General features: G+C 52.2%; 24 non-coding genes and 4 pseudogenes across 24 annotated transcripts; all 28 read left to right on the top strand.

Annotated features, from left to right (window-relative positions):
• Positions 1-243: 243 nt before the first annotated feature.
• LOC142189360 (5S ribosomal RNA) lies at positions 244-362 on the top strand. The gene has a single exon (XR_012713536.1). It is a non-coding gene; the product is annotated as a 5S ribosomal RNA (ribosomal RNA).
• A 714-nt stretch (positions 363-1076) lies between these two features.
• Positions 1077-1195, top strand: LOC142189270 (5S ribosomal RNA). Its single transcript, XR_012713453.1, has one exon. It is a non-coding gene; the product is annotated as a 5S ribosomal RNA (ribosomal RNA).
• A 715-nt stretch (positions 1196-1910) lies between these two features.
• LOC142189356 (5S ribosomal RNA) lies at positions 1911-2029 on the top strand. Its single transcript, XR_012713533.1, has one exon. It is a non-coding gene; the product is annotated as a 5S ribosomal RNA (ribosomal RNA).
• Positions 2030-2743: 714 nt separating this feature from the next.
• Positions 2744-2862, top strand: LOC142189238 (5S ribosomal RNA). The gene has a single exon (XR_012713423.1). It is a non-coding gene; the product is annotated as a 5S ribosomal RNA (ribosomal RNA).
• A 715-nt stretch (positions 2863-3577) lies between these two features.
• Positions 3578-3696, top strand: LOC142189289 (5S ribosomal RNA). Its single transcript, XR_012713471.1, has one exon. It is a non-coding gene; the product is annotated as a 5S ribosomal RNA (ribosomal RNA).
• A 714-nt stretch (positions 3697-4410) lies between these two features.
• Positions 4411-4529, top strand: LOC142189184 (5S ribosomal RNA). Its single transcript, XR_012713372.1, has one exon. It is a non-coding gene; the product is annotated as a 5S ribosomal RNA (ribosomal RNA).
• Positions 4530-5244: 715 nt separating this feature from the next.
• On the top strand, positions 5245-5363 carry LOC142189345 (5S ribosomal RNA). Its single transcript, XR_012713522.1, has one exon. It is a non-coding gene; the product is annotated as a 5S ribosomal RNA (ribosomal RNA).
• A 714-nt stretch (positions 5364-6077) lies between these two features.
• Positions 6078-6196, top strand: LOC142189366 (5S ribosomal RNA). Its single transcript, XR_012713542.1, has one exon. It is a non-coding gene; the product is annotated as a 5S ribosomal RNA (ribosomal RNA).
• Positions 6197-6910: 714 nt separating this feature from the next.
• LOC142189333 (5S ribosomal RNA) lies at positions 6911-7029 on the top strand. The gene has a single exon (XR_012713511.1). It is a non-coding gene; the product is annotated as a 5S ribosomal RNA (ribosomal RNA).
• Positions 7030-7743: 714 nt separating this feature from the next.
• On the top strand, positions 7744-7852 carry LOC142189423 (5S ribosomal RNA; annotated as a pseudogene).
• Positions 7853-8567: 715 nt separating this feature from the next.
• On the top strand, positions 8568-8676 carry LOC142189496 (5S ribosomal RNA; annotated as a pseudogene).
• A 715-nt stretch (positions 8677-9391) lies between these two features.
• On the top strand, positions 9392-9510 carry LOC142189396 (5S ribosomal RNA). Its single transcript, XR_012713571.1, has one exon. It is a non-coding gene; the product is annotated as a 5S ribosomal RNA (ribosomal RNA).
• A 714-nt stretch (positions 9511-10224) lies between these two features.
• Positions 10225-10343, top strand: LOC142189365 (5S ribosomal RNA). Its single transcript, XR_012713541.1, has one exon. It is a non-coding gene; the product is annotated as a 5S ribosomal RNA (ribosomal RNA).
• A 714-nt stretch (positions 10344-11057) lies between these two features.
• Positions 11058-11176, top strand: LOC142189321 (5S ribosomal RNA). Its single transcript, XR_012713500.1, has one exon. It is a non-coding gene; the product is annotated as a 5S ribosomal RNA (ribosomal RNA).
• Positions 11177-11890: 714 nt separating this feature from the next.
• Positions 11891-11999, top strand: LOC142189422 (5S ribosomal RNA; annotated as a pseudogene).
• Positions 12000-12714: 715 nt separating this feature from the next.
• Positions 12715-12823, top strand: LOC142189495 (5S ribosomal RNA; annotated as a pseudogene).
• A 714-nt stretch (positions 12824-13537) lies between these two features.
• Positions 13538-13656, top strand: LOC142189308 (5S ribosomal RNA). Its single transcript, XR_012713489.1, has one exon. It is a non-coding gene; the product is annotated as a 5S ribosomal RNA (ribosomal RNA).
• A 714-nt stretch (positions 13657-14370) lies between these two features.
• Positions 14371-14489, top strand: LOC142189269 (5S ribosomal RNA). Its single transcript, XR_012713452.1, has one exon. It is a non-coding gene; the product is annotated as a 5S ribosomal RNA (ribosomal RNA).
• Positions 14490-15204: 715 nt separating this feature from the next.
• LOC142189307 (5S ribosomal RNA) lies at positions 15205-15323 on the top strand. Its single transcript, XR_012713488.1, has one exon. It is a non-coding gene; the product is annotated as a 5S ribosomal RNA (ribosomal RNA).
• A 715-nt stretch (positions 15324-16038) lies between these two features.
• On the top strand, positions 16039-16157 carry LOC142189296 (5S ribosomal RNA). Its single transcript, XR_012713477.1, has one exon. It is a non-coding gene; the product is annotated as a 5S ribosomal RNA (ribosomal RNA).
• Positions 16158-16871: 714 nt separating this feature from the next.
• LOC142189284 (5S ribosomal RNA) lies at positions 16872-16990 on the top strand. Its single transcript, XR_012713466.1, has one exon. It is a non-coding gene; the product is annotated as a 5S ribosomal RNA (ribosomal RNA).
• A 715-nt stretch (positions 16991-17705) lies between these two features.
• Positions 17706-17824, top strand: LOC142189272 (5S ribosomal RNA). Its single transcript, XR_012713455.1, has one exon. It is a non-coding gene; the product is annotated as a 5S ribosomal RNA (ribosomal RNA).
• Positions 17825-18538: 714 nt separating this feature from the next.
• On the top strand, positions 18539-18657 carry LOC142189260 (5S ribosomal RNA). The gene has a single exon (XR_012713444.1). It is a non-coding gene; the product is annotated as a 5S ribosomal RNA (ribosomal RNA).
• Positions 18658-19372: 715 nt separating this feature from the next.
• On the top strand, positions 19373-19491 carry LOC142189343 (5S ribosomal RNA). The gene has a single exon (XR_012713520.1). It is a non-coding gene; the product is annotated as a 5S ribosomal RNA (ribosomal RNA).
• Positions 19492-20205: 714 nt separating this feature from the next.
• On the top strand, positions 20206-20324 carry LOC142189249 (5S ribosomal RNA). The gene has a single exon (XR_012713433.1). It is a non-coding gene; the product is annotated as a 5S ribosomal RNA (ribosomal RNA).
• Positions 20325-21038: 714 nt separating this feature from the next.
• LOC142189240 (5S ribosomal RNA) lies at positions 21039-21157 on the top strand. Its single transcript, XR_012713425.1, has one exon. It is a non-coding gene; the product is annotated as a 5S ribosomal RNA (ribosomal RNA).
• Positions 21158-21871: 714 nt separating this feature from the next.
• LOC142189200 (5S ribosomal RNA) lies at positions 21872-21990 on the top strand. Its single transcript, XR_012713387.1, has one exon. It is a non-coding gene; the product is annotated as a 5S ribosomal RNA (ribosomal RNA).
• Positions 21991-22704: 714 nt separating this feature from the next.
• On the top strand, positions 22705-22823 carry LOC142189236 (5S ribosomal RNA). Its single transcript, XR_012713421.1, has one exon. It is a non-coding gene; the product is annotated as a 5S ribosomal RNA (ribosomal RNA).

The following is a 22823-nucleotide window of genomic DNA, read 5'->3' as shown; positions in this document are numbered from 1 at the left end:
AGCCCTGCGCAGACCTTGCGCCCAGCCCTTTTGAAAGAGGGCGGCTGCGGCCTGTGACTGGTTGCTGAACAACACCTGTGGGTATAAGGGCCGCCCCCAGCTCTTGCACTGCTCCTGTTGGAGTATGAAGTTCCCTTAAGAGAAGGCAAAAAGTGAAGAAAAAGGTCTAGCATGAAGTAGTGCAAAGGGCTGCTAGCAGCCAGGCTGCAAAGTAGAAGAGGAGTAAGTGAGAAGCCTGTCTCTGCCTACGGCCACACCACCCTGAACACGCCCGATCTCGTCTGATCTCGGAAGCTAAGCAGGGTCGGGCCTGGTTAGTACGTGCATGGGAGACCGCCTGGGAATACCAGGTGCTGTAGGCTTTTGCTTTTCCTCACTTCCACCAGCAGGGGTCACTCTCCTCTATGCCATTTTTACATTCACTTTTTACACTGCACACTTGCTTCTTTTACATTCGCTTTCTCTCTTGCACTCTTTAGGCCTTGCAAAATCCTAGTATTCTCAGTCTTACCGCTATCACTCTTAGCAGCCGCAGCGGGCGTGGTGGCCACCAGCGTTGTGGCTTTTTACTTTTAATAATAGCAGGCTTCATTTCCATAGTATCTGGGCCTCCCGCCGGGCTGGAAGCCATAGCTAGTAACCTGCAGACCAATTTACAGGGCAACACAGGCTGAACATCTTTGCAGACAACGTGCCCTAAGAAAAGAGAAGCTGACTGAAAAGCAGCTTCGCTTCCAGGCACGGGCAACCATCTCAACTTTTTCCTTAGCCGACTCCTGGACAATGGGCTCTGGTCCAGCTTGCTCTTTCTTTCACCCCCGGGATGGTTTCTTAGCCCTGCGCAGACCTTGCGCCCAGCCCTTTTGAAAGAGGGCGGCTGCGGCCTGTGACTGGTTGCTGAACAACACCTGTGGGTATAAGGGCCGCCCCCAGCTCTTGCACTGCTCCTGTTGGAGTATGAAGTTCCCTTAAGAGAAGGCAAAAAGTGAAGAAAAAGGTCTAGCGTGAAGTAGTGCAAAGGGCTGCCAGCAGCCAGGCTGCAAAGTAGAAGAGGAGTAAGTGAGAAGCCTGTCTCTGCCTACGGCCACACCACCCTGAACACGCCCGATCTCGTCTGATCTTGGAAGCTAAGCAGGGTCGGGCCTGGTTAGTACTTGGATGGGAGACCGCCTGGGAATACCAGGTGCTGTAGGCTTTTGCTTTTCCTCACTTCCACCAGCAGGGGTCACTCTCCTCTATGCCATTTTTACATTCACTTTTTACACTGCACACTTGCTTCTTTTACATTCGCTTTCTCTCTTGCACTCTTTAGGCCTTGCAAAATCCTAGTATTCTCAGTCTTACCGCTATCACTCTTAGCAGCCGCAGCGGGCGTGGTGGCCACCAGCGTTGTGGCTTTTTTCTTTTAATAATAGCAGGCTTCATTTCCATAGTATCTGGGCCTCCCGCCGGGCTGGAAGCCATAGCTAGTAACCTGCAGACCAATTTACAGGGCAACACAGGCTGAACATCTTTGCAGACAACGCGCCCTAAGAAAAGAGAAGCTGACTGAAAAGCAGCTTCGCTTCCAGGCACGGGCAACCATCTCAACTTCTTCCTTAGCCGACTACTGGACAATGGGCTCTGGTCCAGCTTGCTCTTTCTTTCACCCCCGGGATGGTTTCTTAGCCCTGCGCAGACCTTGCGCCCAGCCCTTTTGAAAGAGGGCGGCTGCGGCCTGTGACTGGTTGCTGAACAACACCTGTGGGTATAAGGGCCGCCCCCCAGCTTTTGCACTGCTCCTGTTGGAGTATGAAGTTCCCTTAAGAGAAGGCAAAAAGTGAAGAAGAAGGTCTAGCGTGAAGTAGTGCAAAGAGCTGCCAGCAGCCAGGCTGCAAAGTAGAAGAGGAGTAAGTGAGAAGCCTGTCTCTGCCTACGGCCACACCACCCTGAACACGCCCGATCTCGTCTGATCTCGGAAGCTAAGCAGGGTCGGGCCTGGTTAGTACTTGGATGGGAGACCGCCTGGGAATACCAGGTGCTGTAGGCTTTTGCTTTTCCTCACTTCCACCAGCAGGGGTCACTCTCCTCTATGCCATTTTTACATTCACTTTTTACACTGCACACTTGCTTCTTTTACATTCGCTTTCTCTCTTGCACTCTTTAGGCCTTGCAAAATCCTAGTATTCTCAGTCTTACCGCTATCACTCTTAGCAGCCGCAGCGGGCGTGGTGGCCACCAGCGTTGTGGCTTTTTACTTTTAATAATAGCAGGCTTCATTTCCATAGTATCTGGGCCTCCCGCCGGGCTGGAAGCCATAGCTAGTAACCTGCAGACCAATTTACAGGGCAACACAGGCTGAACATCTTTGCAGACAACGTGCCCTAAGAAAAGAGAAGCTGACTGAAAAGCAGCTTCGCTTCCAGGCACGGGCAACCATCTCAACTTCTTCCTTAGCCGACTCCTGGACAATGGGCTCTGGTCCAGCTTGCTCTTTCTTTCACCCCCGGGATGGTTTCTTAGCCCTGCGCAGACCTTGCGCCCAGCCCTTTTGAAAGAGGGCGGCTGCGGCCTGTGACTGGTTGCTGAACAACACCTGTGGGTATAAGGGCCGCCCCCAGCTCTTGCACTGCTCCTGTTGGAGTATGAAGTTCCCTTAAGAGAAGGCAAAAAGTGAAGAAAAAGGTCTAGCGTGAAGTAGTGCAAAGGGCTGCCAGCAGCCAGGCTGCAAAGTAGAAGAGGAGTAAGTGAGAAGCCTGTCTCTGCCTACGGCCACACCACCCTGAACACGCCTGATCTCGTCTGATCTCGGAAGCTAAGCAGGGTCGGGCCTGGTTAGTACTTGGATGGGAGACCGCCTGGGAATACCAGGTGCTGTAGGCTTTTGCTTTTCCTCACTTCCACCAGCAGGGGTCACTCTCCTCTATGCCATTTTTACATTCACTTTTTACACTGCACACTTGCTTCTTTTACATTCGCTTTCTCTCTTGCACTCTTTAGGCCTTGCAAAATCCTAGTATTCTCAGTCTTACCGCTATCACTCTTAGCAGCCGCAGCGGGCGTGGTGGCCACCAGCGTTGTGGCTTTTTACTTTTAATAATAGCAGGCTTCATTTCCATAGTATCTGGGCCTCCCGCCGGGCTGGAAGCCATAGCTAGTAACCTGCAGACCAATTTACAGGGCAACACAGGCTGAACATCTTTGCAGACAACGTGCCCTAAGAAAAGAGAAGCTGACTGAAAAGCAGCTTCGCTTCCAGGCACGGGCAACCATCTCAACTTCTTCCTTAGCCGACTCCTGGACAATGGGCTCTGGTCCAGCTTGCTCTTTCTTTCACCCCCGGGATGGTTTCTTAGCCCTGCGCAGACCTTGCGCCCAGCCCTTTTGAAAGAGGGCGGCTGCGGCCTGTGACTAGTTGCTGAACAACACCTGTGGGTATAAGGGCCGCCCCCCAGCTCTTGCACTGCTCCTGTTGGAGTATGAAGTTCCCTTAAGAGAAGGCAAAAAGTGAAGAAGAAGGTCTAGCGTGAAGTAGTGCAATGAGCTGCCAGCAGCCAGGCTGCAAAGTAGAAGAGGAGTAAGTGAGAAGCCTGTCTCTGCCTACGGCCACACCACCCTGAACACGCCCGATCTTGTCTGATCTCGGAAGCTAAGCAGGGTCGGGCCTGGTTAGTACTTGGATGGGAGACCGCCTGGGAATACCAGGTGCTGTAGGCTTTTGCTTTTCCTCACTTCCACCAGCAGGGGTCACTCTCCTCTATGCCATTTTTACATTCACTTTTTACACTGCACACTTGCTTCTTTTACATTCGCTTTCTCTCTTGCACTCTTTAGGCCTTGCAAAATCCTAGTATTCTCAGTCTTACCGCTATCACTCTTAGCAGCCGCAGCGGGCGTGGTGGTCACCAGCGTTGTGGCTTTTTACTTTTAATAATAGCAGGCTTCATTTCCATAGTATCTGGGCCTCCCGCCGGGCTGGAAGCCATAGCTAGTAACCTGCAGACCAATTTACAGGGCAACACAGGCTGAACATCTTTGCAGACAACGTGCCCTAAGAAAAGAGAAGCTGACTGAAAAGCAGCTTCGCTTCCAGGCACGGGCAACCATCTCAACTTTTTCCTTAGCCGACTCCTGGACAATGGGCTCTGGTCCAGCTTGCTCTTTCTTTCACCCCCGGGATGGTTTCTTAGCCCTGCGCAGACCTTGCGCCCAGCCCTTTTGAAAGAGGGCGGCTGCGGCCTGTGACTGGTTGCTGAACAACACCTGTGGGTATAAGGGCCGCCCCCAGCTCTTGCACTGCTCCTGTTGGAGTATGAAGTTCCCTTAAGAGAAGGCAAAAAGTGAAGAAAAAGGTCTAGCGTGAAGTAGTGCAAAGGGCTGCCAGCAGCCAGGCTGCAAAGTAGAAGAGGAGTAAGTGAGAAGCCTGTCTCTGCCTACGGCCACACCACCCTGAACACGCCCGATCTCATCTGATCTCGGAAGCTAAGCAGGGTCGGGCCTGGTTAGTACTTGGATGGGAGACCGCCTGGGAATACCAGGTGCTGTAGGCTTTTGCTTTTCCTCACTTCCACCAGCAGGGGTCACTCTCCTCTATGCCATTTTTACATTCACTTTTTACACTGCACACTTGCTTCTTTTACATTCGCTTTCTCTCTTGCACTCTTTAGGCCTTGCAAAATCCTAGTATTCTCAGTCTTACCGCTATCACTCTTAGCAGCCGCAGCGGGCGTGGTGGCCACCAGCGTTGTGGCTTTTTACTTTTAATAATAGCAGGCTTCATTTCCATAGTATCTGGGCCTCCCGCCGGGCTGGAAGCCATAGCTAGTAACCTGCAGACCAATTTACAGGGCAACACAGGCTGAACATCTTTGCAGACAACGCGCCCTAAGAAAAGAGAAGCTGACTGAAAAGCAGCTTCGCTTCCAGGCACGGGCAACCATCTCAACTTCTTCCTTAGCCGACTACTGGACAATGGGCTCTGGTCCAGCTTGCTCTTTCTTTCACCCCCGGGATGGTTTCTTAGCCCTGCGCAGACCTTGCGCCCAGCCCTTTTGAAAGAGGGCGGCTGCGGCCTGTGACTGGTTGCTGAACAACACCTGTGGGTATAAGGGCCGCCCCCCAGCTCTTGCACTGCTCCTGTTGGAGTATGAAGTTCCCTTAAGAGAAGGCAAAAAGTGAAGAAGAAGGTCTAGCGTGAAGTAGTGCAAAGAGCTGCCAGCAGCCAGGCTGCAAAGTAGAAGAGGAGTAAGTGAGAAGCCTGTCTCTGCCTACGGCCACACCACCCTGAACACGCCCGATCTCGTCTGATCTCGGAAGCTAAGCAGGGTCGGGCCTGGTTAGTACTTGGATGGGAGACCGCCTGGGAATACCAGGTGCTGTAGGCTTTTGCTTTTCCTCACTTCCACCAGCAGGGGTCACTCTCCTCTATGCCATTTTTACATTCACTTTTTACACTGCACACTTGCTTCTTTTACATTCGCTTTCTCTCTTGCACTCTTTAGGCCTTGCAAAATCCTAGTATTCTCAGTCTTACCGCTATCACTCTTAGCAGCCGCAGCGGGCGTGGTGGCCACCAGCGTTGTGGCTTTTTACTTTTAATAATAGCAGGCTTCATTTCCATAGTATCTGGGCCTCCCGCCGGGCTGGAAGCCATAGCTAGTAACCTGCAGACCAATTTACAGGGCAACACAGGCTGAACATCTTTGCAGACAACGTGCCCTAAGAAAAGAGAAGCTGACTGAAAAGCAGCTTCGCTTCCAGGCACGGGCAACCATCTCAACTTCTTCCTTAGCCGACTCCTGGACAATGGGCTCTGGTCCAGCTTGCTCTTTCTTTCACCCCCGGGATGGTTTCTTAGCCCTGCGCAGACCTTGCGCCCAGCCCTTTTGAAAGAGGGCGGCTGCGGCCTGTGACTGGTTGCTGAACAACACCTGTGGGTATAAGGGCCGCCCCCAGCTCTTGCACTGCTCCTGTTGGAGTATGAAGTTCCCTTAAGAGAAGGCAAAAAGTGAAGAAAAAGGTCTAGCGTGAAGTAGTGCAAAGAGCTGCCAGCAGCCAGGCTGCAAAGTAGAAGAGGAGTAAGTGAGAAGCTTGTCTCTGCCTACGGCCACACCACCCTCAACACGCCCGATCTCGTCTGATCTTGGAAGCTAAGCAGGGTCGGGCCTGGTTAGTACTTGGATGGGAGACCGCCTGGGAATACCAGGTGCTGTAGGCTTTTGCTTTTCCTCACTTCCACCAGCAGGGGTCACTCTCCTCTATGCCATTTTTACATTCACTTTTTACACTGCACACTTGCTTCTTTTACATTCGCTTTCTCTCTTGCACTCTTTAGGCCTTGCAAAATCCTAGTATTCTCAGTCTTACCGCTATCACTCTTAGCAGCCGCAGCGGGCGTGGTGGCCACCAGCGTTGTGGCTTTTTACTTTTAATAATAGCAGGCTTCATTTCCATAGTATCTGGGCCTCCCGCCGGGCTGGAAGCCATAGCTAGTAACCTGCAGACCAATTTACAGGGCAACACAGGCTGAACATCTTTGCAGACAACGTGCCCTAAGAAAAGAGAAGCTGACTGAAAAGCAGCTTCGCTTCCAGGCACGGGCAACCATCTCAACTTCTTCCTTAGCCGACTCCTGGACAATGGGCTCTGGTCCAGCTTGCTCTTTCTTTCACCCCCGGGATGGTTTCTTAGCCCTGCGCAGACCTTGCGCCCAGCCCTTTTGAAAGAGGGCGGCTGCGGCCTGTGACTGGTTGCTGAACAACACCTGTGGGTATAAGGGCCGCCCCCAGCTCTTGCACTGCTCCTGTTGGAGTATGAAGTTCCCTTAAGAGAAGGCAAAAAGTGAAGAAAAAGGTCTAGCGTGAAGTAGTGCAAAGAGCTGCCAGCAGCCAGGCTGCAAAGTAGAAGAGGAGTAAGTGAGAAATTTGTCTCCGCCTACGGCCACACCACCCTGAACACGCCCGATCTCGTCTGATCTCGGAAGCTAAGCAGGGTCGGGCCTGGTTAGTACTTGGATGGGAGACCGCCTGGGAATACCAGGTGCTGTAGGCTTTTGCTTTTCCTCACTTCCACCAGCAGGGGTCACTCTCCTCTATGCCATTTTTACATTCACTTTTTACACTGCACACTTGCTTCTTTTACATTCGCTTTCTCTCTTGCACTCTTTAGGCCTTGCAAAATCCTAGTATTCTCAGTCTTACCGCTATCACTCTTAGCAGCCGCAGCGGGCGTGGTGGCCACCAGCGTTGTGGCTTTTTACTTTTAATAATAGCAGGCTTCATTTCCATAGTATCTGGGCCTCCCGCCGGGCTGGAAGCCATAGCTAGTAACCTGCAGACCAATTTACAGGGCAACACAGGCTGAACATCTTTGCAGACAACGCGCCCTAAGAAAAGAGAAGCTGACTGAAAAGCAGCTTCGCTTCCAGGCACGGGCAACCATCTCAACTTCTTCCTTAGCCGACTACTGGACAATGGGCTCTGGTCCAGCTTGCTCTTTCTTTCACCCCCGGGATGGTTTCTTAGCCCTGCGCAGACCTTGCGCCCAGCCCTTTTGAAAGAGGGCGGCTGCGGCCTGTGACTGGTTGCTGAACAACACCTGTGGGTATAAGGGCCGCCCCCAGCTCTTGCACTGCTCCTGTTGGAGTATGAAGTTCCCTTAAGAGAAGGCAAAAAGTGAAGAAAAAGGTCTAGCGTGAAGTAGTGCAAAGGGCTGCCAGCAGCCAGGCTGCAAAGTAGAAGAGGAGTAAGTGAGAAGCCTGTCTCTGCCTACGGCCACACCACCCTGAACACGCCTGATCTCGGAAGCTAAGCAGGGTTGGGCCTGGTTAGTACTTGGATGGGAGACCGCCTGGGAATACCAGGTGCTGTAGGCTTTTGCTTTTCCTCACTTCCACCAGCAGGGGTCACTCTCCTCTATGCCATTTTTACATTCACTTTTTACACTGCACACTTGCTTCTTTTACATTCGCTTTCTCTCTTGCACTCTTTAGGCCTTGCAAAATCCTAGTATTCTCAGTCTTACCGCTATCACTCTTAGCAGCCGCAGCGGGCGTGGTGGCCACCAGCGTTGTGGCTTTTTACTTTTAATAATAGCAGGCTTCATTTCCATAGTATCTGGGCCTCCCGCCGGGCTGGAAGCCATAGCTAGTAACCTGCAGACCAATTTACAGGGCAACACAGGCTGAACATCTTTGCAGACAACGCGCCCTAAGAAAAGAGAAGCTGACTGAAAAGCAGCTTCGCTTCCAGGCACGGGCAACCATCTCAACTTCTTCCTTAGCCGACTACTGGACAATGGGCTCTGGTCCAGCTTGCTCTTTCTTTCACCCCCGGGATGGTTTCTTAGCCCTGCGCAGACCTTGCGCCCAGCCCTTTTGAAAGAGGGCGGCTGCGGCCTGTGACTGGTTGCTGAACAACACCTGTGGGTATAAGGGCCGCCCCCCAGCTCTTGCACTGCTCCTGTTGGAGTATGAAGTTCCCTTAAGAGAAGGCAAAAAGTGAAGAAGAAGGTCTAGCGTGAAGTAGTGCAAAGAGCTGCCAGCAGCCAGGCTGCAAAGTAGAAGAGGAGTAAGTGAGAAGACTGTCTCAGCCTATGGCCACACCACCCTGAACATGCCTGATCTCGGAAGCTAAGCAGGGTCGGGCCTGGTTAGTACTTGGATGGGAGACCGCCTGGGAATACCAGGTGCTGTAGGCTTTTGCTTTTCCTCACTTCCACCAGCAGGGGTCACTCTCCTCTATGCCATTTTTACATTCACTTTTTACACTGCACACTTGCTTCTTTTACATTCGCTTTCTCTCTTGCACTCTTTAGGCCTTGCAAAATCCTAGTATTCTCAGTCTTACCGCTATCACTCTTAGCAGCCGCAGCGGGCGTGGTGGCCACCAGCGTTGTGGCTTTTTTCTTTTAATAATAGCAGGCTTCATTTCCATAGTATCTGGGCCTCCCGCCGGGCTGGAAGCCATAGCTAGTAACCTGCAGACCAATTTACAGGGCAACACAGGCTGAACATCTTTGCAGACAACGCGCCCTAAGAAAAGAGAAGCTGACTGAAAAGCAGCTTCGCTTCCAGGCACGGGCAACCATCTCAACTTCTTCCTTAGCCGACTACTGGACAATGGGCTCTGGTCCAGCTTGCTCTTTCTTTCACCCCCGGGATGGTTTCTTAGCCCTGCGCAGACCTTGCGCCCAGCCCTTTTGAAAGAGGGCGGCTGCGGCCTGTGACTGGTTGCTGAACAACACCTGTGGGTATAAGGGCCGCCCCCCAGCTCTTGCACTGCTCCTGTTGGAGTATGAAGTTCCCTTAAGAGAAGGCAAAAAGTGAAGAAGAAGGTCTAGCGTGAAGTAGTGCAAAGAGCTGCCAGCAGCCAGGCTGCAAAGTAGAAGAGGAGTAAGTGAGAAGCCTGTCTCTGCCTACGGCCACACCACCCTGAACACGCCCGATCTCGTCTGATCTTGGAAGCTAAGCAGGGTCGGGCCTGGTTAGTACTTGGATGGGAGACCGCCTGGCAATACCAGGTGCTGTAGGCTTTTGCTTTTCCTCACTTCCACCAGCAGGGGTCACTCTCCTCTATGCCATTTTTACATTCACTTTTTACACTGCACACTTGCTTCTTTTACATTCGCTTTCTCTCTTGCACTCTTTAGGCCTTGCAAAATCCTAGTATTCTCAGTCTTACCGCTATCACTCTTAGCAGCCGCAGCGGGCGTGGTGGCCACCAGCGTTGTGGCTTTTTACTTTTAATAATAGCAGGCTTCATTTCCATAGTATCTGGGCCTCCCGCCGGGCTGGAAGCCATAGCTAGTAACCTGCAGACCAATTTACAGGGCAACACAGGCTGAACATCTTTGCAGACAACGTGCCCTAAGAAAAGAGAAGCTGACTGAAAAGCAGCTTCGCTTCCAGGCACGGGCAACCATCTCAACTTCTTCCTTAGCCGACTCCTGGACAATGGGCTCTGGTCCAGCTTGCTCTTTCTTTCACCCCCGGGATGGTTTCTTAGCCCTGCGCAGACCTTGCGCCCAGCCCTTTTGAAAGAGGGCGGCTGCGGCCTGTGACTGGTTGCTGAACAACACCTGTGGGTATAAGGGCCGCCCCCAGCTCTTGCACTGCTCCTGTTGGAGTATGAAGTTCCCTTAAGAGAAGGCAAAAAGTGAAGAAAAAGGTCTAGCGTGAAGTAGTGCAAAGAGCTGCCAGCAGCCAGGCTGCAAAGTAGAAGAGGAGTAAGTGAGAAGCTTGTCTCTGCCTACGGCCACACCACCCTCAACACGCCCGATCTCGTCTGATCTTGGAAGCTAAGCAGGGTCGGGCCTGGTTAGTACTTGGATGGGAGACCGCCTGGGAATACCAGGTGCTGTAGGCTTTTGCTTTTCCTCACTTCCACCAGCAGGGGTCACTCTCCTCTATGCCATTTTTACATTCACTTTTTACACTGCACACTTGCTTCTTTTACATTCGCTTTCTCTCTTGCACTCTTTAGGCCTTGCAAAATCCTAGTATTCTCAGTCTTACCGCTATCACTCTTAGCAGCCGCAGCGGGCGTGGTGGCCACCAGCGTTGTGGCTTTTTACTTTTAATAATAGCAGGCTTCATTTCCATAGTATCTGGGCCTCCCGCCGGGCTGGAAGCCATAGCTAGTAACCTGCAGACCAATTTACAGGGCAACACAGGCTGAACATCTTTGCAGACAACGTGCCCTAAGAAAAGAGAAGCTGACTGAAAAGCAGCTTCGCTTCCAGGCACGGGCAACCATCTCAACTTCTTCCTTAGCCGACTCCTGGACAATGGGCTCTGGTCCAGCTTGCTCTTTCTTTCACCCCCGGGATGGTTTCTTAGCCCTGCGCAGACCTTGCGCCCAGCCCTTTTGAAAGAGGGCGGCTGCGGCCTGTGACTGGTTGCTGAACAACACCTGTGGGTATAAGGGCCGCCCCCAGCTCTTGCACTGCTCCTGTTGGAGTATGAAGTTCCCTTAAGAGAAGGCAAAAAGTGAAGAAAAAGGTCTAGCGTGAAGTAGTGCAAAGAGCTGCCAGCAGCCAGGCTGCAAAGTAGAAGAGGAGTAAGTGAGAAATTTGTCTCCGCCTACGGCCACACCACCCTGAACACGCCCGATCTCGTCTGATCTCGGAAGCTAAGCAGGGTCGGGCCTGGTTAGTACTTGGATGGGAGACCGCCTGGGAATACCAGGTGCTGTAGGCTTTTGCTTTTCCTCACTTCCACCAGCAGGGGTCACTCTCCTCTATGCCATTTTTACATTCACTTTTTACACTGCACACTTGCTTCTTTTACATTCGCTTTCTCTCTTGCACTCTTTAGGCCTTGCAAAATCCTAGTATTCTCAGTCTTACCGCTATCACTCTTAGCAGCCGCAGCGGGCGTGGTGGCCACCAGCGTTGTGGCTTTTTACTTTTAATAATAGCAGGCTTCATTTCCATAGTATCTGGGCCTCCCGCCGGGCTGGAAGCCATAGCTAGTAACCTGCAGACCAATTTACAGGGCAACACAGGCTGAACATCTTTGCAGACAACGCGCCCTAAGAAAAGAGAAGCTGACTGAAAAGCAGCTTCGCTTCCAGGCACGGGCAACCATCTCAACTTCTTCCTTAGCCGACTACTGGACAATGGGCTCTGGTCCAGCTTGCTCTTTCTTTCACCCCCGGGATGGTTTCTTAGCCCTGCGCAGACCTTGCGCCCAGCCCTTTTGAAAGAGGGCGGCTGCGGCCTGTGACTGGTTGCTGAACAACACCTGTGGGTATAAGGGCCGCCCCCAGCTCTTGCACTGCTCCTGTTGGAGTATGAAGTTCCCTTAAGAGAAGGCAAAAAGTGAAGAAAAAGGTCTAGCGTGAAGTAGTGCAAAGGGCTGCCAGCAGCCAGGCTGCAAAGTAGAAGAGGAGTAAGTGAGAAGCCTGTCTCTGCCTACGGCCACACCACCCTGAACACGCCTGATCTCGGAAGCTAAGCAGGGTTGGGCCTGGTTAGTACTTGGATGGGAGACCGCCTGGGAATACCAGGTGCTGTAGGCTTTTGCTTTTCCTCACTTCCACCAGCAGGGGTCACTCTCCTCTATGCCATTTTTACATTCACTTTTTACACTGCACACTTGCTTCTTTTACATTCGCTTTCTCTCTTGCACTCTTTAGGCCTTGCAAAATCCTAGTATTCTCAGTCTTACCGCTATCACTCTTAGCAGCCGCAGCGGGCGTGGTGGCCACCAGCGTTGTGGCTTTTTACTTTTAATAATAGCAGGCTTCATTTCCATAGTATCTGGGCCTCCCGCCGGGCTGGAAGCCATAGCTAGTAACCTGCAGACCAATTTACAGGGCAACACAGGCTGAACATCTTTGCAGACAACGCGCCCTAAGAAAAGAGAAGCTGACTGAAAAGCAGCTTCGCTTCCAGGCACGGGCAACCATCTCAACTTCTTCCTTAGCCGACTACTGGACAATGGGCTCTGGTCCAGCTTGCTCTTTCTTTCACCCCCGGGATGGTTTCTTAGCCCTGCGCAGACCTTGCGCCCAGCCCTTTTGAAAGAGGGCGGCTGCGGCCTGTGACTGGTTGCTGAACAACACCTGTGGGTATAAGGGCCGCCCCCCAGCTCTTGCACTGCTCCTGTTGGAGTATGAAGTTCCCTTAAGAGAAGGCAAAAAGTGAAGAAGAAGGTCTAGCGTGAAGTAGTGCAAAGAGCTGCCAGCAGCCAGGCTGCAAAGTAGAAGAGGAGTAAGTGAGAAGACTGTCTCAGCCTATGGCCACACCACCCTGAACATGCCTGATCTCGGAAGCTAAGCAGGGTCGGGCCTGGTTAGTACTTGGATGGGAGACCGCCTGGGAATACCAGGTGCTGTAGGCTTTTGCTTTTCCTCACTTCCACCAGCAGGGGTCACTCTCCTCTATGCCATTTTTACATTCACTTTTTACACTGCACACTTGCTTCTTTTACATTCGCTTTCTCTCTTGCACTCTTTAGGCCTTGCAAAATCCTAGTATTCTCAGTCTTACCGCTATCACTCTTAGCAGCCGCAGCGGGCGTGGTGGCCACCAGCGTTGTGGCTTTTTTCTTTTAATAATAGCAGGCTTCATTTCCATAGTATCTGGGCCTCCCGCCGGGCTGGAAGCCATAGCTAGTAACCTGCAGACCAATTTACAGGGCAACACAGGCTGAACATCTTTGCAGACAACGCGCCCTAAGAAAAGAGAAGCTGACTGAAAAGCAGCTTCGCTTCCAGGCACGGGCAACCATCTCAACTTCTTCCTTAGCCGACTACTGGACAATGGGCTCTGGTCCAGCTTGCTCTTTCTTTCACCCCCGGGATGGTTTCTTAGCCCTGCGCAGACCTTGCGCCCAGCCCTTTTGAAAGAGGGCGGCTGCGGCCTGTGACTGGTTGCTGAACAACACCTGTGGGTATAAGGGCCGCCCCCAGCTCTTGCACTGCTCCTGTTGGAGTATGAAGTTCCCTTAAGAGAAGGCAAAAAGTGAAGAAAAAGGTCTAGCGTGAAGTAGTGCAAAGGGCTGCCAGCAGCCAGGCTGCAAAGTAGAAGAGGAGTAAGTGAGAAGCCTGTCTCTGCCTACGGCCACACCACCCTGAACACGCCCGATCTCGTCTGATCTCGGAAGCTAAGCAGGGTCGGGCCTGGTTAGTACTTGGATGGGAGACCGCCTGGGAATACCAGGTGCTGTAGGCTTTTGCTTTTCCTCACTTCCACCAGCAGGGGTCACTCTCCTCTATGCCATTTTTACATTCACTTTTTACACTGCACACTTGCTTCTTTTACATTCGCTTTCTCTCTTGCACTCTTTAGGCCTTGCAAAATCCTAGTATTCTCAGTCTTACCGCTATCACTCTTAGCAGCCGCAGCGGGCGTGGTGGCCACCAGCGTTGTGGCTTTTTACTTTTAATAATAGCAGGCTTCATTTCCATAGTATCTGGGCCTCCCGCCGGGCTGGAAGCCATAGCTAGTAACCTGCAGACCAATTTACAGGGCAACACAGGCTGAACATCTTTGCAGACAACGTGCCCTAAGAAAAGAGAAGCTGACTGAAAAGCAGCTTCGCTTCCAGGCACGGGCAACCATCTCAACTTTTTCCTTAGCCGACTCCTGGACAATGGGCTCTGGTCCAGCTTGCTCTTTCTTTCACCCCCGGGATGGTTTCTTAGCCCTGCGCAGACCTTGCGCCCAGCCCTTTTGAAAGAGGGCGGCTGCGGCCTGTGACTGGTTGCTGAACAACACCTGTGGGTATAAGGGCCGCCCCCAGCTCTTGCACTGCTCCTGTTGGAGTATGAAGTTCCCTTAAGAGAAGGCAAAAAGTGAAGAAAAAGGTCTAGCGTGAAGTAGTGCAAAGGGCTGCCAGCAGCCAGGCTGCAAAGTAGAAGAGGAGTAAGTGAGAAGCCTGTCTCTGCCTACGGCCACACCACCCTGAACACGCCCGATCTCGTCTGATCTTGGAAGCTAAGCAGGGTCGGGCCTGGTTAGTACTTGGATGGGAGACCGCCTGGGAATACCAGGTGCTGTAGGCTTTTGCTTTTCCTCACTTCCACCAGCAGGGGTCACTCTCCTCTATGCCATTTTTACATTCACTTTTTACACTGCACACTTGCTTCTTTTACATTCGCTTTCTCTCTTGCACTCTTTAGGCCTTGCAAAATCCTAGTATTCTCAGTCTTACCGCTATCACTCTTAGCAGCCGCAGCGGGCGTGGTGGCCACCAGCGTTGTGGCTTTTTTCTTTTAATAATAGCAGGCTTCATTTCCATAGTATCTGGGCCTCCCGCCGGGCTGGAAGCCATAGCTAGTAACCTGCAGACCAATTTACAGGGCAACACAGGCTGAACATCTTTGCAGACAACGCGCCCTAAGAAAAGAGAAGCTGACTGAAAAGCAGCTTTGCTTCCAGGCACGGGCAACCATCTCAACTTCTTCCTTAGCCGACTACTGGACAATGGGCTCTGGTCCAGCTTGCTCTTTCTTTCACCCCCGGGATGGTTTCTTAGCCCTGCGCAGACCTTGCGCCCAGCCCTTTTGAAAGAGGGCGGCTGCGGCCTGTGACTGGTTGCTGAACAACACCTGTGGGTATAAGGGCCGCCCCCCAGCTCTTGCACTGCTCCTGTTGGAGTATGAAGTTCCCTTAAGAGAAGGCAAAAAGTGAAGAAGAAGGTCTAGCGTGAAGTAGTGCAAAGAGCTGCCAGCAGCCAGGCTGCAAAGTAGAAGAGGAGTAAGTGAGAAGCCTGTCTCTGCCTACGGCCACACCACCCTGAACACGCCCGATCTCGTCTGATCTCGGAAGCTAAGCAGGGTCGGGCCTGGTTAGTGCTTGGATGGGAGACCGCCTGGGAATACCAGGTGCTGTAGGCTTTTGCTTTTCCTCACTTCCACCAGCAGGGGTCACTCTCCTCTATGCCATTTTTACATTCACTTTTTACACTGCACACTTGCTTCTTTTACATTCGCTTTCTCTCTTGCACTCTTTAGGCCTTGCAAAATCCTAGTATTCTCAGTCTTACCGCTATCACTCTTAGCAGCCGCAGCGGGCGTGGTGGCCACCAGCGTTGTGGCTTTTTTCTTTTAATAATAGCAGGCTTCATTTCCATAGTATCTGGGCCTCCCGCCGGGCTGGAAGCCATAGCTAGTAACCTGCAGACCAATTTACAGGGCAACACAGGCTGAACATCTTTGCAGACAACGCGCCCTAAGAAAAGAGAAGCTGACTGAAAAGCAGCTTCGCTTCCAGGCACGGGCAACCATCTCAACTTCTTCCTTAGCCGACTACTGGACAATGGGCTCTGGTCCAGCTTGCTCTTTCTTTCACCCCCGGGATGGTTTCTTAGCCCTGCGCAGACCTTGCGCCCAGCCCTTTTGAAAGAGGGCGGCTGCGGCCTGTGACTGGTTGCTGAACAACACCTGTGGGTATAAGGGCCGCCCCCCAGCTCTTGCACTGCTCCTGTTGGAGTATGAAGTTCCCTTAAGAGAAGGCAAAAAGTGAAGAAGAAGGTCTAGCGTGAAGTAGTGCAAAGAGCTGCCAGCAGCCAGGCTGCAAAGTAGAAGAGGAGTAAGTGAGAAATTTGTCTCCGCCTACGGCCACACCACCCTGAACACGCCCGATCTCGTCTGATCTCGGAAGCTAAGCAGGGTCGGGCCTGGTTAGTACTTGGATGGGAGACCGCCTGGGAATACCAGGTGCTGTAGGCTTTTGCTTTTCCTCACTTCCACCAGCAGGGGTCACTCTCCTCTATGCCATTTTTACATTCACTTTTTACACTGCACACTTGCTTCTTTTACATTCGCTTTCTCTCTTGCACTCTTTAGGCCTTGCAAAATCCTAGTATTCTCAGTCTTACCGCTATCACTCTTAGCAGCCGCAGCGGGCGTGGTGGCCACCGGCGTTGTGGCTTTTTTCTTTTAATAATAGCAGGCTTCATTTCCATAGTATCTGGGCCTCCCGCCGGGCTGGAAGCCATAGCTAGTAACCTGCAGACCAATTTACAGGGCAACACAGGCTGAACATCTTTGCAGACAACGTGCCCTAAGAAAAGAGAAGCTGACTGAAAAGCAGCTTCGCTTCCAGGCACGGGCAACCATCTCAACTTCTTCCTTAGCCGACTCCTGGACAATGGGCTCTGGTCCAGCTTGCTCTTTCTTTCACCCCCGGGATGGTTTCTTAGCCCTGTGCAGACCTTGCGCCCAGCCCTTTTGAAAGAGGGCGGCTGCGGCCTGTGACTGGTTGCTGAACAACACCTGTGGGTATAAGGGCCGCCCCCAGCTCTTGCACTGCTCCTGTTGGAGTATGAAGTTCCCTTAAGAGAAGGCAAAAAGTGAAGAAAAAGGTCTAGCGTGAAGTAGTGCAAAGGGCTGCCAGCAGCCAGGCTGCAAAGTAGAAGAGGAGTAAGTGAGAAGCCTGTCTCTGCCTACGGCCACACCACCCTGAACACGCCCGATCTCGTCTGATCTCGGAAGCTAAGCAGGGTCGGGCCTGGTTAGTACTTGGATGGGAGACCGCCTGGGAATACCAGGTGCTGTAGGCTTTTGCTTTTCCTCACTTCCACCAGCAGGGGTCACTCTCCTCTATGCCATTTTTACATTCACTTTTTACACTGCACACTTGCTTCTTTTACATTCGCTTTCTCTCTTGCACTCTTTAGGCCTTGCAAAATCCTAGTATTCTCAGTCTTACCGCTATCACTCTTAGCAGCCGCAGCGGGCGTGGTGGCCACCAGCGTTGTGGCTTTTTACTTTTAATAATAGCAGGCTTCATTTCCATAGTATCTGGGCCTCCCGCCGGGCTGGAAGCCATAGCTAGTAACCTGCAGACCAATTTACAGGGCAACACAGGCTGAACATCTTTGCAGACAACGTGCCCTAAGAAAAGAGAAGCTGACTGAAAAGCAGCTTCGCTTCCAGGCACGGGCAACCATCTCAACTTCTTCCTTAGCCGACTCCTGGACAATGGGCTCTGGTCCAGCTTGCTCTTTCTTTCACCCCCGGGATGGTTTCTTAGCCCTGCGCAGACCTTGCGCCCAGCCCTTTTGAAAGAGGGCGGCTGCGGCCTGTGACTAGTTGCTGAACAACACCTGTGGGTATAAGGGCCGCCCCCCAGCTCTTGCACTGCTCCTGTTGGAGTATGAAGTTCCCTTAAGAGAAGGCAAAAAGTGAAGAAGAAGGTCTAGCGTGAAGTAGTGCAAAGAGCTGCCAGCAGCCAGGCTGCAAAGTAGAAGAGGAGTAAGTGAGAAGCCTGTCTCTGCCTACGGCCACACCACCCTGAACACGCCCGATCTCGTCTGATCTCGGAAGCTAAGCAGGGTCGGGCCTGGTTAGTACTTGGATGGGAGACCGCCTGGGAATACCAGGTGCTGTAGGCTTTTGCTTTTCCTCACTTCCACCAGCAGGGGTCACTCTCCTCTATGCCATTTTTACATTCACTTTTTACACTGCACACTTGCTTCTTTTACATTCGCTTTCTCTCTTGCACTCTTTAGGCCTTGCAAAATCCTAGTATTCTCAGTCTTACCGCTATCACTCTTAGCAGCCGCAGCGGGCGTGGTGGCCACCAGCGTTGTGGCTTTTTACTTTTAATAATAGCAGGCTTCATTTCCATAGTATCTGGGCCTCCCGCCGGGCTGGAAGCCATAGCTAGTAACCTGCAGACCAATTTACAGGGCAACACAGGCTGAACATCTTTGCAGACAACGTGCCCTAAGAAAAGAGAAGCTGACTGAAAAGCAGCTTCGCTTCCAGGCACGGGCAACCATCTCAACTTTTTCCTTAGCCGACTCCTGGACAATGGGCTCTGGTCCAGCTTGCTCTTTCTTTCACCCCCGGGATGGTTTCTTAGCCCTGCGCAGACCTTGCGCCCAGCCCTTTTGAAAGAGGGCGGCTGCGGCCTGTGACTGGTTGCTGAACAACACCTGTGGGTATAAGGGCCGCCCCCAGCTCTTGCACTGCTCCTGTTGGAGTATGAAGTTCCCTTAAGAGAAGGCAAAAAGTGAAGAAAAAGGTCTAGCGTGAAGTAGTGCAAAGAGCTGCCAGCAGCCAGGCTGCAAAGTAGAAGAGGAGTAAGTGAGAAGCTTGTCTCCGCCTACGGCCACACCACCCTGAACACGCCCGATCTCGTCTGATCTCGGAAGCTAAGCAGGGTCGGGCCTGGTTAGTACTTGGATGGGAGACCGCCTGGGAATACCAGGTGCTGTAGGCTTTTGCTTTTCCTCACTTCCACCAGCAGGGGTCACTCTCCTCTATGCCATTTTTACATTCACTTTTTACACTGCACACTTGCTTCTTTTACATTCGCTTTCTCTCTTGCACTCTTTAGGCCTTGCAAAATCCTAGTATTCTCAGTCTTACCGCTATCACTCTTAGCAGCCGCAGCGGGCGTGGTGGCCACCAGCGTTGTGGCTTTTTACTTTTAATAATAGCAGGCTTCATTTCCATAGTATCTGGGCCTCCCGCCGGGCTGGAAGCCATAGCTAGTAACCTGCAGACCAATTTACAGGGCAACACAGGCTGAACATCTTTGCAGACAACGTGCCCTAAGAAAAGAGAAGCTGACTGAAAAGCAGCTTCGCTTCCAGGCACGGGCAACCATCTCAACTTCTTCCTTAGCCGACTCCTGGACAATGGGCTCTGGTCCAGCTTGCTCTTTCTTTCACCCCCGGGATGGTTTCTTAGCCCTGCGCAGACCTTGCGCCCAGCCCTTTTGAAAGAGGGCGGCTGCGGCCTGTGACTAGTTGCTGAACAACACCTGTGGGTATAAGGGCCGCCCCCCAGCTCTTGCACTGCTCCTGTTGGATTATGAAGTTCCCTTAAGAGAAGGCAAAAAGTGAAGAAGAAGGTCTAGCGTGAAGTAGTGCAAAGAGCTGCCAGCAGCCAGGCTGCAAAGTAGAAGAGGAGTAAGTGAGAAGCCTGTCTCTGCCTACGGCCACACCACCCTGAACACGCCCAATCTCGTCTGATCTCGGAAGCTAAGCAGGGTCGGGCCTGGTTAGTACTTGGATGGGAGACCGCCTGGGAATACCAGGTGCTGTAGGCTTTTGCTTTTCCTCACTTCCACCAGCAGGGGTCACTCTCCTCTATGCCATTTTTACATTCACTTTTTACACTGCACACTTGCTTCTTTTACATTCGCTTTCTCTCTTGCACTCTTTAGGCCTTGCAAAATCCTAGTATTCTCAGTCTTACCGCTATCACTCTTAGCAGCCGCAGCGGGCGTGGTGGCCACCAGCGTTGTGGCTTTTTACTTTTAATAATAGCAGGCTTCATTTCCATAGTATCTGGGCCTCCCGCCGGGCTGGAAGCCATAGCTAGTAACCTGCAGACCAATTTACAGGGCAACACAGGCTGAACATCTTTGCAGACAACATGCCCTAAGAAAAGAGAAGCTGACTGAAAAGCAGCTTCGCTTCCAGGCACGGGCAACCATCTCAACTTTTTCCTTAGCCGACTCCTGGACAATGGGCTCTGGTCCAGCTTGCTCTTTCTTTCACCCCCGGGATGGTTTCTTAGCCCTGCGCAGACCTTGCGCCCAGCCCTTTTGAAAGAGGGCGGCTGCGGCCTGTGACTGGTTGCTGAACAACACCTGTGGGTATAAGGGCCGCCCCCAGCTCTTGCACTGCTCCTGTTGGAGTATGAAGTTCCCTTAAGAGAAGGCAAAAAGTGAAGAAAAAGGTCTAGCGTGAAGTAGTGCAAAGAGCTGCCAGCAGCCAGGCTGCAAAGTAGAAGAGGAGTAAGTGAGAAGCTTGTCTCCGCCTACGGCCACACCACCCTGAACACGCCCGATCTCGTCTGATCTCGGAAGCTAAGCAGGGTCGGGCCTGGTTAGTACTTGGATGGGAGACCGCCTGGGAATACCAGGTGCTGTAGGCTTTTGCTTTTCCTCACTTCCACCAGCAGGGGTCACTCTCCTCTATGCCATTTTTACATTCACTTTTTACACTGCACACTTGCTTCTTTTACATTCGCTTTCTCTCTTGCACTCTTTAGGCCTTGCAAAATCCTAGTATTCTCAGTCTTACCGCTATCACTCTTAGCAGCCGCAGCGGGCGTGGTGGCCACCAGCGTTGTGGCTTTTTACTTTTAATAATAGCAGGCTTCATTTCCATAGTATCTGGGCCTCCCGCCGGGCTGGAAGCCATAGCTAGTAACCTGCAGACCAATTTACAGGGCAACACAGGCTGAACATCTTTGCAGACAACGTGCCCTAAGAAAAGAGAAGCTGACTGAAAAGCAGCTTCGCTTCCAGGCACGGGCAACCATCTCAACTTCTTCCTTAGCCGACTCCTGGACAATGGGCTCTGGTCCAGCTTGCTCTTTCTTTCACCCCCGGGATGGTTTCTTAGCCCTGCGCAGACCTTGCGCCCAGCCCTTTTGAAAGAGGGCGGCTGCGGCCTGTGACTGGTTGCTGAACAACACCTGTGGGTATAAGGGCCGCCCCCAGCTCTTGCACTGCTCCTGTTGGAGTATGAAGTTCCCTTAAGAGAAGGCAAAAAGTGAAGAAGAAGGTCTAGCGTGAAGTAGTGCAAAGAGCTGCCAGCAGCCAGGCTGCAAAGTAGAAGAGGAGTAAGTGAGAAGCCTGTCTCTGCCTACGGCCACTCCACCCTGAACACGCCCGATCTCGTCTGATCTCGGAAGCTAAGCAGGGTCGGGCCTGGTTAGTACTTGGATGGGAGACCGCCTGGGAATACCAGGTGCTGTAGGCTTTTGCTTTTCCTCACTTCCACCAGCAGGGGTCACTCTCCTCTATGCCATTTTTACATTCACTTTTTACACTGCACACTTGCTTCTTTTACATTCGCTTTCTCTCTTGCACTCTTTAGGCCTTGCAAAATCCTAGTATTCTCAGTCTTACCGCTATCACTCTTAGCAGCCGCAGCGGGCGTGGTGGCCACCAGCGTTGTGGCTTTTTACTTTTAATAATAGCAGGCTTCATTTCCATAGTATCTGGGCCTCCCGCCGGGCTGGAAGCCATAGCTAGTAACCTGCAGACCAATTTACAGGGCAACACAGGCTGAACATCTTTGCAGACAACGTGCCCTAAGAAAAGAGAAGCTGACTGAAAAGCAGCTTCGCTTCCAGGCACGGGCAACCATCTCAACTTCTTCCTTAGCCGACTCCTGGACAATGGGCTCTGGTCCAGCTTGCTCTTTCTTTCACCCCCGGGATGGTTTCTTAGCCCTGCGCAGACCTTGCGCCCAGCCCTTTTGAAAGAGGGCGGCTGCGGCCTGTGACTGGTTGCTGAACAACACCTGTGGGTATAAGGGCCGCCCCCAGCTCTTGCACTGCTCCTGTTGGAGTATGAAGTTCCCTTAAGAGAAGGCAAAAAGTGAAGAAAAAGGTCTAGCGTGAAGTAGTGCAAAGGGCTGCCAGCAGCCAGGCTGCAAAGTAGAAGAGGAGTAAGTGAGAAGCCTGTCTCTGCCTACAGCCACACCACCCTGAACACGCCCGATCTCGTCTGATCTCGGAAGCTAAGCAGGGTCGGGCCTGGTTAGTACTTGGATGGGAGACCGCCTGGGAATACCAGGTGCTGTAGGCTTTTGCTTTTCCTCACTTCCACCAGCAGGGGTCACTCTCCTCTATGCCATTTTTACATTCACTTTTTACACTGCACACTTGCTTCTTTTACATTCGCTTTCTCTCTTGCACTCTTTAGGCCTTGCAAAATCCTAGTATTCTCAGTCTTACCGCTATCACTCTTAGCAGCCGCAGCGGGCGTGGTGGCCACCAGCGTTGTGGCTTTTTACTTTTAATAATAGCAGGCTTCATTTCCATAGTATCTGGGCCTCCCGCCGGGCTGGAAGCCATAGCTAGTAACCTGCAGACCAATTTACAGGGCAACACAGGCTGAACATCTTTGCAGACAACGCGCCCTAAGAAAAGAGAAGCTGACTGAAAAGCAGCTTCGCTTCCAGGCACGGGCAACCATCTCAACTTCTTCCTTAGCCGACTCCTGGACAATGGGCTCTGGTCCAGCTTGCTCTTTCTTTCACCCCCGGGATGGTTTCTTAGCCCTGCGCAGACCTTGCGCCCAGCCCTTTTGAAAGAGGGCGGCTGCGGCCTGTGACTGGTTGCTGAACAACACCTGTGGGTATAAGGGCCGCCCCCAGCTCTTGCACTGCTCCTGTTGGAGTATGAAGTTCCCTTAAGAGAAGGCAAAAAGTGAAGAAAAAGGTCTAGCGTGAAGTAGTGCAAAGAGCTGCCAGCAGCCAGGCTGCAAAGTAGAAGAGGAGTAAGTGAGAAGTTTGTCTCCGCCTACGGCCACACCACCCTGAACACGCCTGATCTCGTCTGATCTCGGAAGCTAAGCAGGGTCGGGCCTGGTTAGTACTTGGATGGGAGACCGCCTGGGAATACCAGGTGCTGTAGGCT

This window comes from Leptodactylus fuscus, unplaced genomic scaffold (genome assembly GCF_031893055.1).
Source record: "Leptodactylus fuscus isolate aLepFus1 unplaced genomic scaffold, aLepFus1.hap2 HAP2_SCAFFOLD_99, whole genome shotgun sequence".
Lineage (NCBI taxonomy): Eukaryota > Metazoa > Chordata > Amphibia > Anura > Leptodactylidae > Leptodactylus > Leptodactylus fuscus.
Note: the sequence above shows the minus strand (reverse complement) of the source record. Positions and strands in the feature narration are given on the sequence as shown.